The sequence below is a fragment of the Lepisma saccharinum genome, chromosome 23 (assembly GCF_977018435.1).
Source record: "Lepisma saccharinum chromosome 23, izLepSacc3.1, whole genome shotgun sequence".
NCBI classification, from domain to species: domain Eukaryota; kingdom Metazoa; phylum Arthropoda; class Insecta; order Zygentoma; family Lepismatidae; genus Lepisma; species Lepisma saccharinum.
The window spans coordinates 64,106,106-64,124,114 of record NC_139251.1 but is presented as its reverse complement, the minus strand read 5'-3'; the positions used below and the strand labels follow the sequence as shown (position 1 = coordinate 64,124,114).

Sequence of the window (18,009 nt, the reverse complement as noted above, 5' to 3'; positions counted from 1 at the left end):
CTAAAAAGAAATAATTTCATTTTCAAGATCTACGGAGCATTCCCTGACATTCGCTACGAGACTCGGCGGCAAGCGGCCCGGCATCAGCGCTTGTCTTTCCCGGTGAACGGGTCCGCGACAGTCGCTAGATTCGGCTAGTAAAATTACAGTTTTCATATTGTGTACTAACCTTGACTACAGAAGGTGTTGAAAATTATGTCCCTCTGCTGCAACACATTCCTGGCATCTCCCAAGGAAATTGGCATTTACACGTGCAAGTTAGTCTACTGTAATTCTCCCGATTTCTCGTACAATAATTCTCTTTTTTAACTCACGGATGGTGTGTGGATTGTCTTTGTATACTTTATTGTTTTAGATTTCCCCATAAATAAAAATCGCTTGCTGACCCTGTTACTCTAAACTTTTTTACGAGGTTTAATATAGTGGTCCTATGTGGAACGGAAACATCAGGAAATTTCGTTGCAAAACGTCGTCGCACTTCTCCACAATTCCTCTTTCCGAAGTAACACTCGACAAGATAAATCCTTTGTTGTAATGTAAACTTTTGTGGTGCCATATTAAGCCACAATCTTCAACACACGGACACGACACAACACAACTTCCGAGGGAGGATTATACTGGCGTCAGTCTGCAACGTCAACAGAAAGGGAAAGAGAGCGAAGGCAGGGAGAGCGAAAAAAACAGACTGTAGCGTGCGACTGTCGCGGAACCCGTTCATCGGGAAAGACCAGCGCTGAAGCCGGGCCGCATGCCGTCGAGTCTCGTAGCGAATGTCAGGGAATGCTCTGTACTATCGCTCATTCCAAGAGATGGCAGACCATGGAAATTTACAGAGTAATACCAATTAAATATATATTTAGCAAATGTTAAGATTGCTGCCATGAGTAATTACAGAGAATGATCTCAAATAATAACAAATTTAACTATGTATTCCTTCAATTCATGCGTTCGCTCAATGTGGCTAATATCTTGAATCTCTTGAAGCCATTTTAATAACAGTTCTTAAATAAAATCTCGTTAATCGTCCAATACAATCCATTTTTTCAATCATTTCGTCTCTTTTTGGAGGGTGTGAAATGTTGATGAGCCAATCCAATAATTGCACATTATCATTAAATAATAAAAACCTTCCTTTGTAGGTTTGGTACTAATATATTAGTTATCACTATCTCCATACTCTGGATATGTGCCAAATAATGAAAAGTTATAAGAACTTCTTATATTTTGTGTTGTAACTGAGGAATATCATCATTGGGTTAAATTCGGGAATGCGGATTCAATATTTGCACCTAAGTATTAAATAAGAAACTGTTGAATTTTTGGTACCTCACTCTCCAATAGTTCCTAATCGCACACAAACACAATGATAAGAATTTTCTTAAATTATGTAGCAGGCCACTTCATGTTTGCACCTGATCAGAAAATAAAAACGTAGAGAAAGTTGCTGAAGCGAATCACAAATTTATTTTTTTGTAGTATCGGTAGCAATGAAAAATATTAATTAATGAAATATTTTATGCATCTATTCATTTCTTACATAAACACTAAACAAATCCTAATACTACGGAAACTTGGGCAGTCGATTTTGACAAGCGCGGCAAGGGCTGTCGTCTGCTTTAGTCTATATTTGACTTTACGTGGGCCTCTCCAATAGCGTACTTGCCTGGTAATCAACTAGTTCCGGGATTGATGCCCGTGGAAGCACATAATGGTTCGGAATCGACTTTAAACTGTAGGTCCAGCCCTGATTAGCCTATCTGAACGTAAAGTGTACTTAAGCAAACCGCAAGTAAAAGTTCAGTATTTAATTTCGGTGTGCAAAATTTAACCCTTCTCTCACAGTCTTCGTGAGCATAGCACCCTGTGGCCACAGGCACAAAAGATACTACAGGAAATAGCGGGGCAGGGGTGGAATTGTTCTTAACATATAATTACTGTGATAACGCGACCAATAACTAAATCAGAGAACATTAAAGTTGTTAGCTTCCATTGCCTTGAAATATACAGGGTTTTCCAGTCCTTCTCACATTTAAATTCACTATAACTTTGTAACGAACAGAGATATATCAGTGAAATAAAACTTGTACTGCACAGCAGTCTTTAAAGTGTTACCTGGCAACACTGCGCATTGAGAGGATCACGTGACTGCAAGTGATCGGGTGAGTCCAAGATGACGTCGATTGAGGAGGCAGATGCATTGGCCGCAGAGGATCCACACCATGGCCGCAAGGTCGCCAGACCTCGCTCTGTGGCACTTTTGGCTGTGCGGATATGTCACGACGGAAGTATATGCAGAAAACCGAAGAAATCTGACCTGGATGACCCCAAAGCAACGATATCTGCAGTCATGGCAGGCATTTCGGATTCAGGACGAAATTGCAGGAATGCATCTATGTGAATGCTGCCCAGTTGGAGGTGTGGCGAATAGGACGACAGATATACAGTGTTGCCAGGAAAAACTTTAAATACTGCTGTGAAATACAAACTTTATTTCACTGTAATATCTCTGTTCGTTACAAAGATATAGTGAATTTAAATGTGGGAAGGACTTTTGGAAAACGCTGTACTATGACGCAGTACCAACGCTCATTATGATTGCTTTTGGCGAGATAAGTTGTAATCTTTAGGACACGTATTTTTCTTGGTATGCACCCAATTAAGTAATTCCACACGACGTACGTTTCCAAAACCTGAGTAAACTATTTTTTTGTAGATCTTTGAACGTTATTTAGAACATTACAATGTAATTATTTAAAATAACTTCACATATTTAAATAAACATTAGATTAATGAAGTTAATAAAGAATTATTAAATTTTTCCTACCTCGAAATCAAAAATAGCACAGGCTTCAAGAAAATGGCAGACATTTTCTTCATTTCTATTACTACTATAGAATATTTTTCATACTCATGTAAAATCATCTCATTTTACTTGAAGCCTTTGTATCTTTTTTTTTACTATATAGCGCATCAAGCCATTATTTGTATTAATATTGTTCTAAATGAAATATTTCATAGCTTAATTGTAACCCTATTGAGATAATAATATTTTTACATTACATATTTTTGCATATTTAAGTGATTCTTTTCCAAATATTTCGCATGTTTTGACTAGATGTAAATCCTGACCTTACAATGCTGGTTTCTGCTTATTTTAGGTTTCTGTTTGACCTCTCCTGGTTAATGCGGACGATGAAGACGAACAGGCGATGAAACATCCGTTGCTAGGATACGAACGGATATCCCTGGCCTCGCAACAATCACTCCGTCATGACAATAGGTAAGTTCTAAGTTTTCTTAGCGTAGTGACGAAATTTAAAGATACTTGGCAGTTTTATTCATATTAGCCGATCATATCAGATAATTTGCTTTCTAATTCACTAAAATCTCGAACTAGACAAGACCGTCTAAAAGTGTCTCGTTCCTATCTGGATTTGTGAACACTAGTCTCGTTGCCATTGCTATTGCTAAAGCGCTTGAAATCTTTTTTATATCCCAGTTTACATTACACCGTACAAAGTATTCTGATTGTTATCAATATGAACTTAGCAACACTGATTAGCATGGCGAGAAAAAACTTTTGCTACTTAATATCTATTGCATTCCCTGCTTACCATTTCTCCTCGGTAACTTACGCACAAGAACGTTGGGTCAAGGAAGCTCTAGACTTCACGCTAGATGTCGTTGTAGGAACGAATGTGCAAAACGTCTCGTTAGGACCTGCGACCACTGCTTCCGATCGAACCCTAGAGCAATTTCGTTCGGTTTGTGTTCCAAACAAAATTTCGCTTTGCACCGTGATGACGAGTGAATGATGTGTGACGTGGATTTGGATCTTGTTCTAAATTATGTATTTTATTTTTCTGTCGATATCAGTCATTCAATTAAAATCTTCACCAAAAGCTGCCAAAGGAGTGAGAGCCAATTAACATAATAAATGTAAAAACAGAAGGTTGTTCGCTTTATATCCGACCATTTTTGACGGGTACTCACCTTAAGAGATACCGCGCCGCCACCACCGATCATGTTCTATTGGACCCCCAGCATTGTGGACTATCGCCCGGCATCGCAGTTTCCATTGCAGCAAGCTCCGGCGCAGGACAGGCATGGGAATTCTGTCCCACTCCTCCCTGCAAGCTTTCCATAGACCATCCAGGGTGCGCGGGCGGCGATGTTGAAGACGTCGTTTCAACAGTCCAAATGCGCAAAAATCCATTGGACTGGCATCTGGGCTTTTCACAGGAACGTCTTCAAACGGAGTGACACGAATTCCTAATTCCTCTACCATTTCCTGATAAAAACGTAGTGATGTTCTGGCGGTATGACTCTAAGCCTTGTCCATATGGATCATCACCTGGTTCGCGTTCATTCCATACAATTGTGGGATGTCTCTCCGATAGATAGGTGTCAGAATGGAGTCTTGGAAGTATCTGGCATTCACCTTCACGTTTTTGTCCACCTTGCGTATCATCAACTTACCCTCATATCCGAATCCCGTCACAACCATAAAGCCACGAGGGAAACTTTCCCTGCACTGACGAACAAAGCCCCTTGCCGTCAATGTCACGGTATGTGATCGCCCGAATGTGACCACCAGCAGTGAGATGGACATATGATTGATCTATTGTGACAACTTTCTTCCATTTGGAATCAGTCAGGTACTTTTCATACAGTTTCCTGCAGTTCGTCTTATGTTCGGCAATGTGACGCGGTAGAAGTAGACGAACTTGATAAGGCATATTTTAACATACTTTACCAATTTCGCGTTTTTACAACGTATTTCATCAATTTTCTCATAATAAGACATATTTCTGCTTAATTTTGTAATTATTTTGCATAGAATCGGTTATTTTATAATTTTTTCCTCGTACCTTTAGCGCAACGGATAGTTCATTTATCGATGGCAGGATAAGGAAATTAAGAAGAAATTAAAAGCAGATGCAGTCTTTTCTTACCAACTATTACAGAACAATAATACCCCCCTTTTTTGTGGCGAGCTGTCAATTATGCTTTAGCTTTCACAAAGGTGTAAATCTGACGTAATAATAAATTAAACTTAGGATAATTGCAGTAAACCTCACCATATTTTCAGTATTTTTCGACTGCATTCTTTGGTTGAAGGGATTCTGACTTAATTAAAAACCCTACCCCCCCCCCCCCCCCCAGTCGATCTTCCCTGTAAGACACTGACATCCTGTATAATGAGAAATTCGAAAATATTGTTGTACATATTATTGGCTTTACTGGGAATATTTCTGCATTTTTCATGACATATTTTCCCATTTTTATGACATAATTACAAACATATTTTACAGTTTTATAGGACATAAAGTCCTGGGCCCTAATAATTATAAATGTCCTGAGGCAAGTTTTTCACAGTTTAGCTTTTATTTTTTATCGAGGAAGGATAAGAAATCTGCGTTGAAAATAAAACAGACTTCTCTCAATGCCTGTTAGTGTTTTTTTCCAGAACAATCTATCTGACAGACGAAACAATATTGCATGATAAGATATCTTGAAGTTGATTAGTTAAATTTGAGTTTGAAATTCTTATACAATTGAATTAACAGTTTTTCGTAGATTAGTATGGTATATCTCGTAACACATTTGTGACTTGTGTTTGCAGATGTATTTCGAGTCTGGGTATGCGAAATGACAAATTTAAACTCCGCACCTTAAATTAAATATTTTAAATATGTATAACGTTTAATTCAATTTAGTTAGACTTTTTAGATACATTGGAATCACATGGACCCTTTATATTGTTAATATATTTGTATAGGGGGGTGAGGAGAGGAGCACGTGCCCTTGAATTTTTGGAAAGTTTGCCTTCAAAACCGGAAATTTTTCTCAGTCCTAGAGTGACTACCCTGTATGAACATTGATTAAACATAACAATTCTTAGAATAATTTCCCAGTTTTATAGTTATAATTGAACAATTTTGTGTCACGGGGGCAATAGATAAAACACTGTCTCTTTACTTATCAAGAAATGTATTTTAATTTCTGCGAATTTTCAAATTATGAAATATAAATTATTTAAGACCAAGAGAGAAGGTAATTGACGTTTTAATATTCTAGTGGAGTTGAGGGGGAACGAAATGCAACAGTTAAAGGATAAATTAATTGTTTTATGGTGTCGCGGATGGGACACAATAGAAAACAAAAGTTAATACAAAAAAGTTAAAATAAACGAACAATATGTGAAATATCTTCTAACTTAATTATGCATAATACTTGATTTTTTATGCAAATGGAAATTTTATATTGCTCACTCATAAGATAGGATAAAGTTAGACCACTGCCTTTAATTTTTGTAAGTGAGGTTCATGAGCACTTTCACATAAAATGCCTCAGTTATATATTATTGTAAGAGTTGTTTAATATTAAAAAAAATTCTACATTGCGAAGTAATTCCTTTCATAGCTTCTTTTTAGGTTGTTTGAAATAAAACGTGGGGCTTTCTTTAGAAATATAAGACATATTTAAGTTTATAAGATATTCTTAACTGTCCGCATATTACTAATATTATTTTCCACTCCTGTTATTATTGTGAATCTTACCTTTATATGGTTTGCAAGGACCATGATAAGAAAAGCAGATTCCTTTACGATGAAAGAACGAATACTACAGGCGTTAGTCCCGCTGTAGACTTGACAACTTCACGACTACCAGAATCAATGTTATGTAGATCTAAACCAGCATTATTGTTATTCTTGAACACATTGTTGTGCGTACCTCATTGTTAAAAAGCTAGAACTATACAAAGTGAGAATGTATTATAGAGGGTCGCTCGTAGCTAATATGCTGGTGTGATGGCGGTTCGAACTGGCCCAGAGCTCTTTTTAAGCCGACTTTACACGGAAGCGTTCCTTTAGCATTTAAAAATCTTATAGCAGAGAGAACTTTACACGGAAGTATTTCATGTAACTTTTCGTTTAGCTTTTGCGATTACATTGTATAACATATACAGCATGAAAGGAATCTCGTGCTACGCCATCTATTCTGAGTGCACGGTGTTTACAATTGACTTTCAAACAACTAATATATTCTCCCATACTTATACAGTAAACGTTGTAAAGTATTTATTTAAGCAGCGCCATTGTTTTGTACCAAATACCGTTTTATATGAAACGCTATTCCTCTCGGTTGAATAGTTATCGGTACAGCGCCTTCAATAACGTAGTGTGGAAAACGACCCAAGAAACTGGTTCCCCGAGACGATGACAAGTAGATGGCAGTGCGATCGACCCAGGTGCTAATTTTGTTATGAAAGTAATGCGGCTTAGTTAGTTTTTGGAATATATTGTGTAGATTTGTTTCTCTAGAAAGGCGGTAAGTGAATTGATGGAAACAGTTATATTTGTGGAGTGATTTGCAGTCACGAAATGGCATTAATTTGGAAAGAAAAGTAAAATAAAATTAATAAATAAATAGCATGCGTAACAGAAGAAGAAACATCGCAATGTGATTCCGGACGTCAGGTCTTGGACTGTGTATTAGTTTATTTTTCTATGTTATTAGAATGTAAATAGTATCCTGAGAGATATTTCATACCGAGGCGACAAACCACAAATGTCGCTTGAAAGCGATCAGTCGGAAATCAATTCAGCCTTTCGAACCCTAGGGACACAAGCTCTGACTGCACCGTTTCCTCAAGGAGATTTTACACCAAAGCGACACGCGACAAACGATACGAGGATTTCACACCAAAGCGACACGTGTCCTTCGGTCCAAGGCAACTTTCACACCGAAGCGACACATGTTGCTTGGAAACGAGCCAATCAAGAGCAACCTTTCACATCGTAGCGGCATGACGGGAAGCACACGCCAGCGTTCGGTTGGTGAAATCCTCAAGCGATAAGTGTCGCGTGCCGCTTGTCGCTTTGGTGCGCAATATCACTAAAGCAAGACACTCATTGCATCGCGTATGCGCGAACAACAAACTACGGCAACATGTTGCAAGCTATTGAGGAAATGGCTCAGTTTGAGCAACGCAGAAGCGACAAAGCGACGCGTGTTGCTTATTGTGTCGCCTAGATCTGTAGTTGTAATGTGCGGTTTATCGTGTCGCCTATCTGTTATTCGCAAGCAACGCTTGCTAATAGACTGAAGGCACCATGTCGCTTGTCACTTAGTTGGGAACTCCCCCTGTAGCGCGTCGCTTCGGTCTCAGCACCCTTCGTTTAAGGAGCTTTCCGACCGAAGTAACAAGTAGCACGCGAATACGCCATATGAACGTGTTGTTTGCTGTTTGGACCCTCATGTGCAATGAATGCTATTTTACAGTCTGGAAGTGTGTGTCACTAGTGTGACAGTGTGAACATCCCGTGTCGCTTGTCCCATTGGTTTGAAAGTTGCCTTACAATCATGTCGATGGCACTAAGAAAGTTTTGTGGGGTTCCCCTTGTCGTTTCATGGAATCATTATTATCATCATCGCCGCGATTAGTTTAAAGCGGAAGAAAAGAGTAAATATCAAAAATACAAATGCTTCAGTGTGTATATCTTTAAAAGAAATGATGGTGATAATAATAACGAACCTAATTCATACACAAAAATTTAGTTGCCAAGAGCATTCCACGCGTATTTTTTCTTCCGTATTATTAACGAAAGTATGACGATAACAGGACGTGGTCGACTGTCTAGAATGTTCGTTAATATCTTCGCGACCACTGTACCAAATATCATAGCAATTATCACATTCATAGAAATGCTTCATGTAAAAGAATCAGACGTTGCAGCGAAAACTCCATTTACTTCCATTATAAGCAGTCGAACACCAAGCACCGGGGTCAACACCAGCGCCTCTAGCGGATCATTTTCGAGTGAAACCAGCCAGAGAGCGCAGAAGCATGCCGTTTTCCACACTACGTTATTCTAGGCGCTGTAGTTATCGGCTTTTAAAACTGTGAAGTGATACATTGTTTACATTTCACGCGGCCGCCATTACAACTGCACTCGTGACGTAGAGGTCGCATCTGATTACTTCTGATTGGTTACGCTACGAAAAATGCTACGGACCGAGCCTATCCTTGAGAAATGCCATGAAATATGCCATAAGATTTCTCGCTTTACACTGTAGCATTTTAGTCATGGCATAAATGTTAAAAAAGATGCTAAGGAAAATGCTTTCGTCTAAAACCGGCCTTATACGTAAGATGCGGGATAATTGTGTACCGGTGCAATTGCACTTTTAGGCAGCATCTAGTAGTTGTTTCGACACCACTTAAACTTAAGGTGACTAGATTTTTGAAGCAAGATAACGGGAAATGTTTAATATTTTCCTGAAGGAAGAACAAAGTGTACACTCTATACTCTCTCACCCTCCCCCCTTCTCTCTATCTCTCTCTCAGGCTGCATGTTAGTATGCAATAATAGTAGCGAAGGTGCATTGTTGCAATAATTCTATGTTTATAGATTGTTGTCGCAAAAAGTGACATTTTGGTCTCCCGTTTTACTGTTCAAAATATTTGGGACAGAGAGTAAGGAAAGGGGAGCGTCCAAGCTAATGCGGGACGTCTGGTCATCTTACTTAAACTGAGTCCAGTAGCGATTAACCTATCTTTGGACAAAATAGACTTACAACAACTGAAAATAAATCACAAACGCACATACGTATGAACATCTTGACAGAAAAAGTTGCTTCCCCGCAACAATGTCATTACGCTGTCATTCTTGATCAAAAACAGAAACCAGACCAGCAGTCAGAACGGCGCTATTGTTTCTTCAAATTCACTAATTTCATTAGATGTTTTTTGTCGCTCAGATGGCACCATGTTTTTTGGTCCAGGAAAAGTAGTAACCAATCGTCTCCTTGCCAAATCATCCGTTAAAATTTCAATGCCAACCGCTGTGTTTCCAGTTTTTTTTTAAAGAAATTGTTTAATTTGGAACTTCAGTAATACCTTGAATTCACTAGCGTACGCAGTTTTTTTCTGTATGGGGCTGCAAACTTAGAAATAGATATCACATTGCTGCGTTCTAGGTAGGGACGGGACACACTTAAAATATTTCATAACTGCCATTTTTAACCTTCGCTATAAAGGTTGTTAGAGACAAAAACAATGGTCGGGGGTCATTTTAAGGGCAGCCCTTTCGTTGTTCCGCAACAAAACAAGCTTCCTCTTGCATTGTTGGAACCGTTCGAGTAAGGAATTTTGCGCTTTATCGGAATTTATTTTCCTTCAAGTTGTCAACTTTCTGCATTGTTTTCAACACTTTTACTTCATTTTGGGTGAATCCCCTTGCCACCTAAACACAGGGTGAACACCCCCTGGCCATGGGCGGAGTTTGAGCTTTTGCTTTGGGGGGGGGGCAGACTCTGGGAGAAGCATATGATGTACCTGAGGGTTTTTGAATATCCCCTAGTTTATAAGGGGTCCGGAGGCCTTCCCCCGGAATTTTTTTTAAAAAACAACAACTTAAAAACACTGAGTTTTAGGCCTTTTAGATTTGAAAATGTTAAATTTTCTTGCTTAAGTAAACTAATATTAATTAGTATATTGGTTGTCAGATGTATAACAAGTAAAATAGTACGATTATTGCATTTTGCATTTCATTATTTTTTTATACAATACTCGTATTACTTTTAAAAAGTTACGGTACAATAGTAAGCTTCAGAAATGTTAGAAAAATTAAATTGAAAAATTATTTTGATGCCTCAGCAGTAACTGTTGACTCAACACAAAGTCATTTGACGTTTTTCTTTCTTCAAACTGTACACATCAATCAAATTGTCTAAGACCCGCTATTGCGGCACAATTACCACACATGCCATCATGCCAAAACTCAAGATTTCCTGTATGGCTTCATAACAAAAATGTAGTAACTGAACTTAATCATGTTATTTTTTTATGCTTCTTTAAGTTGTGGGTTTGGGCTGGCCCCTCCAGAACTCCGCCCATGCCCCTGGCTCCTGGGTACGCCAGTGTTCAAAGGCGCTGAATGCTCTAGTTTGGATCCACCGCAAGGAGTGGCTATACATTCTGGAACGAATGAAAGAATTGATAAACAGTACATTTCCGGAATGCAAAATGTTCTCCAGGTGCCCTGTGCAGCCAGGGGTTCAGGGTCCGAATCCTGGTCTGGGTATTGGTGTTCTTTGCGAGTGCCCCTTCATCATATCATCACTGATCCTCATCTTCGCGAATAGCCAAAAGTGGCAGAAAGGCGATAAGATAGATAGTCTATATAAATCAGTCAAAATCAACCAACCATGATGTTTTCGAGTTCAATAAAAGAGACGCAACACAGTAGTCTTATATATACTCACCTCAGTGGCGTCTCGTGGCTTATCTTTTAAAGAATTTAAAATATAATGACAATTCACATGATTACAAAAGAAACAGGTATTGTTGTGAAACATACCTTTCTACGAACGTTGACTCCTGTTCTTCTGCTCAGCAAATTTTGTTATTACTTTTTCGTTGAAGCCCTCTATGTTTGAAATGTATTCTATCTCTATTATTAGGCAAGTGCCAAGGCATTTGGTCTGTCTTGTCCCATTGCATTTCTTAAGCAGGTTTTAATACGCTTCAATGTGCTGAAACATCGTTCAGATTCAGCTGTTGCCACTGGAGTTATTAAAACTATGTTTGTCATTTTTACTGTTTCTGAAAAGGTGCCCTCTAAATAATTTTAAATAAAAAATGAATGCAATCTACTGATAGTTTATGTTTTTCAACTCTTCACTACAATAAAGAACACGAAGTTCCCTTTAGTTTTCCCTCTTCTATGAAGGGATAATACATCTGGAAAGATTCCTCTGTTTAAAGATTGTTCTCTTTCATTATGTCCTCGTAGAGCAAGTTCATGTCGACCACAGAAATTTAAGCAATCGATAATTCTATTTAATATATGCCTATTTTTCCGGACAAATTCATTGTGTCTTGTAATTGACAGCCTATGTCCTTCATCAATTTGTGTTCGAACATCAACCCTGCCAAACTCACTCAAACATAGCGAATGAAAGCCACCAAAACACTACAGAACAACACGCGAGATCAAACGCGACACAACGGAAGTAGCCCCGAATCAACACTCAAATCCATTGCACTCTTCCCTCCTCTATCTGCTAGCATGTGACCTTCACTGTAGCGTAGGTGGGTGTAGGCCACGCCTTCCTTTGCGACGTGCCCCGGAAAACGATAATTGACATCAATGCCGCTAGGAGCGCTGTCGTATCCATTGCAACAGACGATGAATTTACGTGGGTAAAAATCGCCTTTTAAAAGACTGTGTGATAGTTATGCGTTATGGTGATTGATAATTACGTGAATATGTCCGTTGTTCTTTAGGGGCTAAGCCCCGGAAGCCCCAAGGGACGAGGCGGCACTGACTCACTTGATTAATTCGTTCATTATTCTCTAATCAAGGAAATATCGACATACTTCTTTCTGATTAGCATAGAGTACACAGTTGCACTGTAAACCGAGCTCCAACCTATTTACCTTTCTCGATAAACCTCATTGGCAGAAAGTATTCGTGAGGAACATCAAGCGATTGTCCGAATATTCCGTACTGATATTTTTCATTTCTTTTTTTTGTCAAGGCGAAAGATACAAAGGCATTCATTGTGTGCAAATCCTGAGTGCCAAAAGTTTATTGGCATCTCCAGAACGCACAAACGCATTATTCAAATGTCCATCAGGGCGCACGCTGAACCCGCAAGTCACATTCAAACAAGCGGCTGAAATAAAAGACAGAGGAAGATAATCGGTGCTTAAATCAACGTTGTGAGGTCAGGCCTGCTGCTACCTGGGATGGAAATAATAAGGAATGACGGTAATGCATGATGAAATTACGCCATGAAAAATGGCTACAAGTACTGACAGCTTGACTCGTGTTTTTTCGTTACTTTCTTCTTGCAAATGGCATTTTAATTTTCTCCTTATGCATGACATTATCTCCAATGTTAATTGGCATGTCTTACTGGGCAAAGCAAATTGTTTTGCCCTTTCAGAATAGCTACCTGAAGGGGACACAATATCCTCTGGCCTTTCCCCACAGTGTGCGAATAAACGGGGGGAGGGGTTCCGCGGATTTCCCCCCCCACAAAAAATGTCATCCCAGACAAAATAAAATTATTTTTATCCCTGCCAGGTGTTTTGGAGCCGCAGTAGCTCAAGCGTTAGGGCGTCTCAGTATTATACGAGAGATCCAGGTTTCTTCCACTTGTTCAAATGGCTCTGGCGCCCACCCAGCATCGTATAAAGTGGGTACCCGGAGGAAACTGGGTGTAAAGGCGGCCAGGAGCGAGGTGCTGATCACATCACCCTACTTCGGCTGTGATCAAGAAAGTGTCGGGCCCTAACTCCACGCCCCCTATAAGTCTTCATGGCGTGATGCAAAGCACAGGGGAGCACTTTACATTTACAGGGGTGTTTTTATCCCCCTCAAATAAAATGGCATTGAAAGCATATTGTAGGACCATTACTTAACTATGGAACAACGAAAAGTAAACTTAAATGAGCGCATTATACAGGCCTACTAGTAAGACTCATGCGTCTCCTTGGTCTTCTGTACAGGTTCCCTGAAATCCAAAACCATTCATCCATTAGCATATTCTTCAAATGCTTTATCTCCCCCACCTGGACTATGCCTTCTAAAACTAATCTTTCCAGGATTGATTCTGTCCTCAGCTTTTTCCTCGTCATTGCTCGCCATAGAATACCTTCTCCCAGACACTTCCATTAAACAGATATCATGTCTATTTTGAATATCCAGTCACCACACACTCGTCACGAACTAGCAAACATCAAAATTTTGCATAAAATCATCAACTGCAAAATTAAAACCAAATTCTCTGTCAACCAATTTCATCTACGAGACCCCACACGGCTAATACGCAACGTAAAGCTCTTTCACATTCCGGCTACAAGGCTCTGTCTTCTACAGCGGTCTCTTTACTATAGGCTCCCCCACTTATATAGTAACATGCCTGTAAATATTGATATTTTCTTGTAAGAACGCAATTTCCGGCAATTGCTAAGAATGTACACACAGAGAACTAAATGCATCATATCCATTGATGCACCAAAATGCATCGATTGATGCACTAAAGTGTGTTTTGTAGCTTCTTCGAAGAATCAGATTCACATTTGATGCATTTTGGTGCATTTTTATATGTCGTGAAAGAAACACCAAAGTGCATCATTTGATTCAAGTGAGGATTTCTTTCAGTCGAGATCCACTTTAATGCATCAGCTGATGCGTTTTGATGCACCTTCCTGCATCTTTTTGGATGATGGATGCACTTAAACGTTTGGTCTGAGCTTCAGACTTTATGTACTCCTCCCAAAATGAAATCACAAATACGCTACTGAGTGGACCCCCCCCCTTTCTAAGCAAAAAGCTTAATTCGCATAGTGCTCCTACAGTATTCATTCGGATAACTAGTTTTACTTCATGTATGTGTGTGTGTGTGTGTGTGTGTTTGTGTCCAAGTAGACCACCATGCCATGTAGGTAGCCTCCCATTTTAACTATCTCGGCCATTTGTGGAGGTGGTGTGGTCAGCACCACCACCTTTATCTCCCTCAGAGATATCCCCAGGTACCAATTTATTACAGGCTGCAGGAACCTGTAACTGACCCCAAGATGTTAATTTGTATAATTTTTGGTTAATACGCATAATGTATAATATATTTTTCTTGTTACTTATTTATATATTGTTATATTTCTCGAAAATATTAGGTTGAATTAATATGATGTATAATTATGATCAAATAAATGTTAATGTAAAATTACACTGTATAAATTTTGAATATGTAAAAAGTAATGGTACATATTCTTGATCTCGTGATCAGCATCACGACCGACCGCTTTTACCCCCCAGGGTTGTCCCCAGGTACCCATTCATGCGAGGCTGGGTGGGCCTCAGAGCCGCGCAGAAACGGGGAAATTACTGGAAAAATTCCTGGTCCCGATCATGTACTTCGGGATTCGAACCCAGGTCTTCCCAGAGGTAGCCACGTGTTCTACCAACTGGGCAATATGTAAGAAGAAAAAAACGAATGTAGATAGGTAAAGATAAAGTTCCCCGTGCCATGAAGGCATATTATGGGAATGTGCGGATAGGACCAGTCACATTCTCGATCTCGGCCATTCGGTGATGTGATCAGCACCACCTTCCGGCCGCCTTTACCACCCAGGTACCCATTTATTTGTGGTTGGGTGAGCCCCAGATCCGCTTTATGCGGGGACAAGGCCGGAAAATTTACGACCTTAGCTTATCCATCCCGGGAATCGAACCCAGGCCTCCCCCGTGGCAGTCAGACACCCTACCGACTAAACTACCGCGGCGACTATAATAGTGACAACCGAGTTTTCAATGAATTTATCAAATTGCAAGCAGCTGTTTGATAATGGGTAACAATATGATGAATCGTTGAGCATCAGCAAAGGACTTGCTTCAAACCCCATAGCCACTACATATAGGGACTCTGATAGAACTATTCCCATCTGAAATTGAGCCACCCCGAGAATCGAACCCTGATTCCCGCGTGACAGTCAGACGAACTAACAAATGGACCACCACGTCTCTGTCGTTGCGCCATCGCCTTGTAATAAAGGGGTCCCGGGTTCGATACCCGGTGGAGGCACAAGTTGTTCGGACCCCACTTTAAACTGTAGGTCCAGTCCCGATTAGCCTTACTGTGCATAAAGTGGGCTTATCACCAACTCAAACGAACAAACCAACTCCTATACTTTCTGTTTCGCTCTGCCTGTTAATGCAAAATTCCAAGTTGTATTAATTTTTTGCACAAATCAGGGAAATTTAAGAGCAATGTCAAAGGGTACCCGCACTGGAATTTCCAAGAACCGAGATTGCATCATTGCATTTTCTATAGTTAACTCGGCTACTGTGCAATATCATTAATCCCTTTTATTAAGACACCCAGGGAAAGAATGGGTTGGAGAAATGCGAAACTCCTATGGAAACAATGCTTTAGACGGATGAGACCGGTTCAGGAGACAGGACGAAATTCATAAGATTGAGTCCACCCATGGTCACCCCAAGGACAAACCTTCTAATTGCGTTCTCTGTGGAAACGGATACTCAAGCTTTCCTCCTACTCATATCGCCTTGCACTTTTTTGCTCGTCTGCAGTTTCCTCTTTTTGCCCTTGCCCCACTGACCGCCCTTGACTTTGCACATTTTTTTCCTCCTCTGGCGGAGCGGCAAGAAAAGAAATAAACTGGACCATGTCGGACCCCAACCCTCCCCACCTGCAGGCAGGAATTAATGGCTGAATAAACTTCGCGCATGTCAGACGGCACAGTGGTAACCAACGAGGCGCCTGTGTAAACCCAAACGGGCAATAAATCCACGCATATAGTCCCGGATGTCCAATGACTTTCTGGACTGCACCGATTCGTATTAATTATTTGGCAGTCTTTTTTCTATTACCGCGCCATTCCACGTGTTATGATCTGCAAAGTATATGGTGCCCTGGCAGGGATATATTTTTTATTGTTTCGCGGGCGACAATGGACGACGAGCTGCAATAATCGCCCTTTTTAGAATAGTTGAGGAGCAACGTAACGCATTATATTTGCAATGCTTGCGTAATTGTAACAGTATTTCGTTACCTTAATAAATTCAGATCTGAGGATATATTTGCCAGGACGAGATATGTACTTTGTTGTGTTATTTTAAACTTGTGCATGTAACTTAAAATCATAGGCGTAGGCAGGGGGGGCGGGGCAAAACCTTTGTTCAATCGTAGTACAACAAACCAAATTTCATCTCATTATTTTATTGTATTCATGGGTATGGAACAGGGGTGTGTGTATATAGTGTGTCCGGATCCGCCGAAAATCACTGTATTAGAAGAATTCAAATTTCCGTGTATCAATGGTATTTGCGCCCCCACCCACCTTCTCCTATATTTCCCCTCCCTGTGGTTCAGAGGCTATTTTACATATAAACATGGTATCGCACAGCAGATTCAAAACAACTACACTTAATTTATTCATTCCCAACAGTTTTAAGGGGATGTGGGGCGGCAGTCACCCCCACAGTATTAGCCACTTTTTGTCCCCACTATGGGCCTCTTAATGCTAAGCATTGTCTCAAAGAAAAAGTAAACTGTCCTTGCCCCCACCCCCCACTTTTGTCACCCAATCGCAGCTACTGATTTCCAATGTACAGAACAAATGTGACACCGTACAAACAGGTAGATATTGTGTGACAGTGAACGGCAAAAAGTGTTATTTTTTGGAAGCAAAGTAAGACCAACGCGTTGTCTGAGGGTGCTATAATACTTACCTCCACGTCATCCCTCTTAAGTTTACTGCATGCTCAGATTGGCTAATAGGGATTGCACCTACATTTTGAAGTGTGCAGTGTGCCTGAACTGGGATTCGTTGAGTATAAGAGGGCAATTCTTTCCTTCTTAAATGGAACTTTATCGCTTTTTCACTCAATTTTTGTGGTAGGCACAAAATGGGTAAGAACAAGTATGGATTGGAAAATCTGGGTTGTTTTTCGAAGACGTGAATTTTGGAAGAAAATTAAACCGAAACATTGGGAAAAATATCATTGAGGAGGAAAGGAGAAAGAGAAAAACGTTTTTCCTCTCTTCCATTTTGCTTTTTCTTTCTTTCTTCCTCTCGTTCTTTCTTCACTTCTTTCTCTATTTCCCTGTTTTCTGTCTTCCTTTCTTTATTTCCTTCTCTGTCTTTCTTCATTTCTTTTTTCCCCTGTTTTTCTGTGTTCCTTCATTTCTTTTTTCCCCTGTTTTTTCTGTCTTCCTTGCATTCTCTCTCTCGTCTTCTCCTTTTCTTTCGCTGCCATTGATGAAGAGACACCACCCAGGCCGAGATTCGAACCGGGACCTCTGGCGTCGTAGCGCGTAGTGCTAACCACTTCGCCAGAAGGTCGGCTACAGGAGACTGCACTTATCCTTACAGAACTAAACAATCAGTTATCATTCTATCTTTGGATCCTGCACTTACATTCTGATAAAAGGTGTGCCGGGGTCGGTCCTCGTGCATCGACTGAG

General features: G+C 40.1%; 1 long non-coding RNA gene across 1 annotated transcript in view; it reads left to right on the top strand.

The window, feature by feature from the left end:
• LOC146005248 (uncharacterized) overlaps window positions 1-18,009 on the top strand; it is a 110,725-nt gene that overhangs the window by 25,414 nt on the left and 67,302 nt on the right. Inside the window, exon 2 of the long non-coding RNA XR_014443997.1 lies at window positions 3,159-3,280. This is a non-coding gene — a long non-coding RNA (uncharacterized LOC146005248). The remainder of the gene's footprint in view (window positions 1-3,158; window positions 3,281-18,009) is intronic.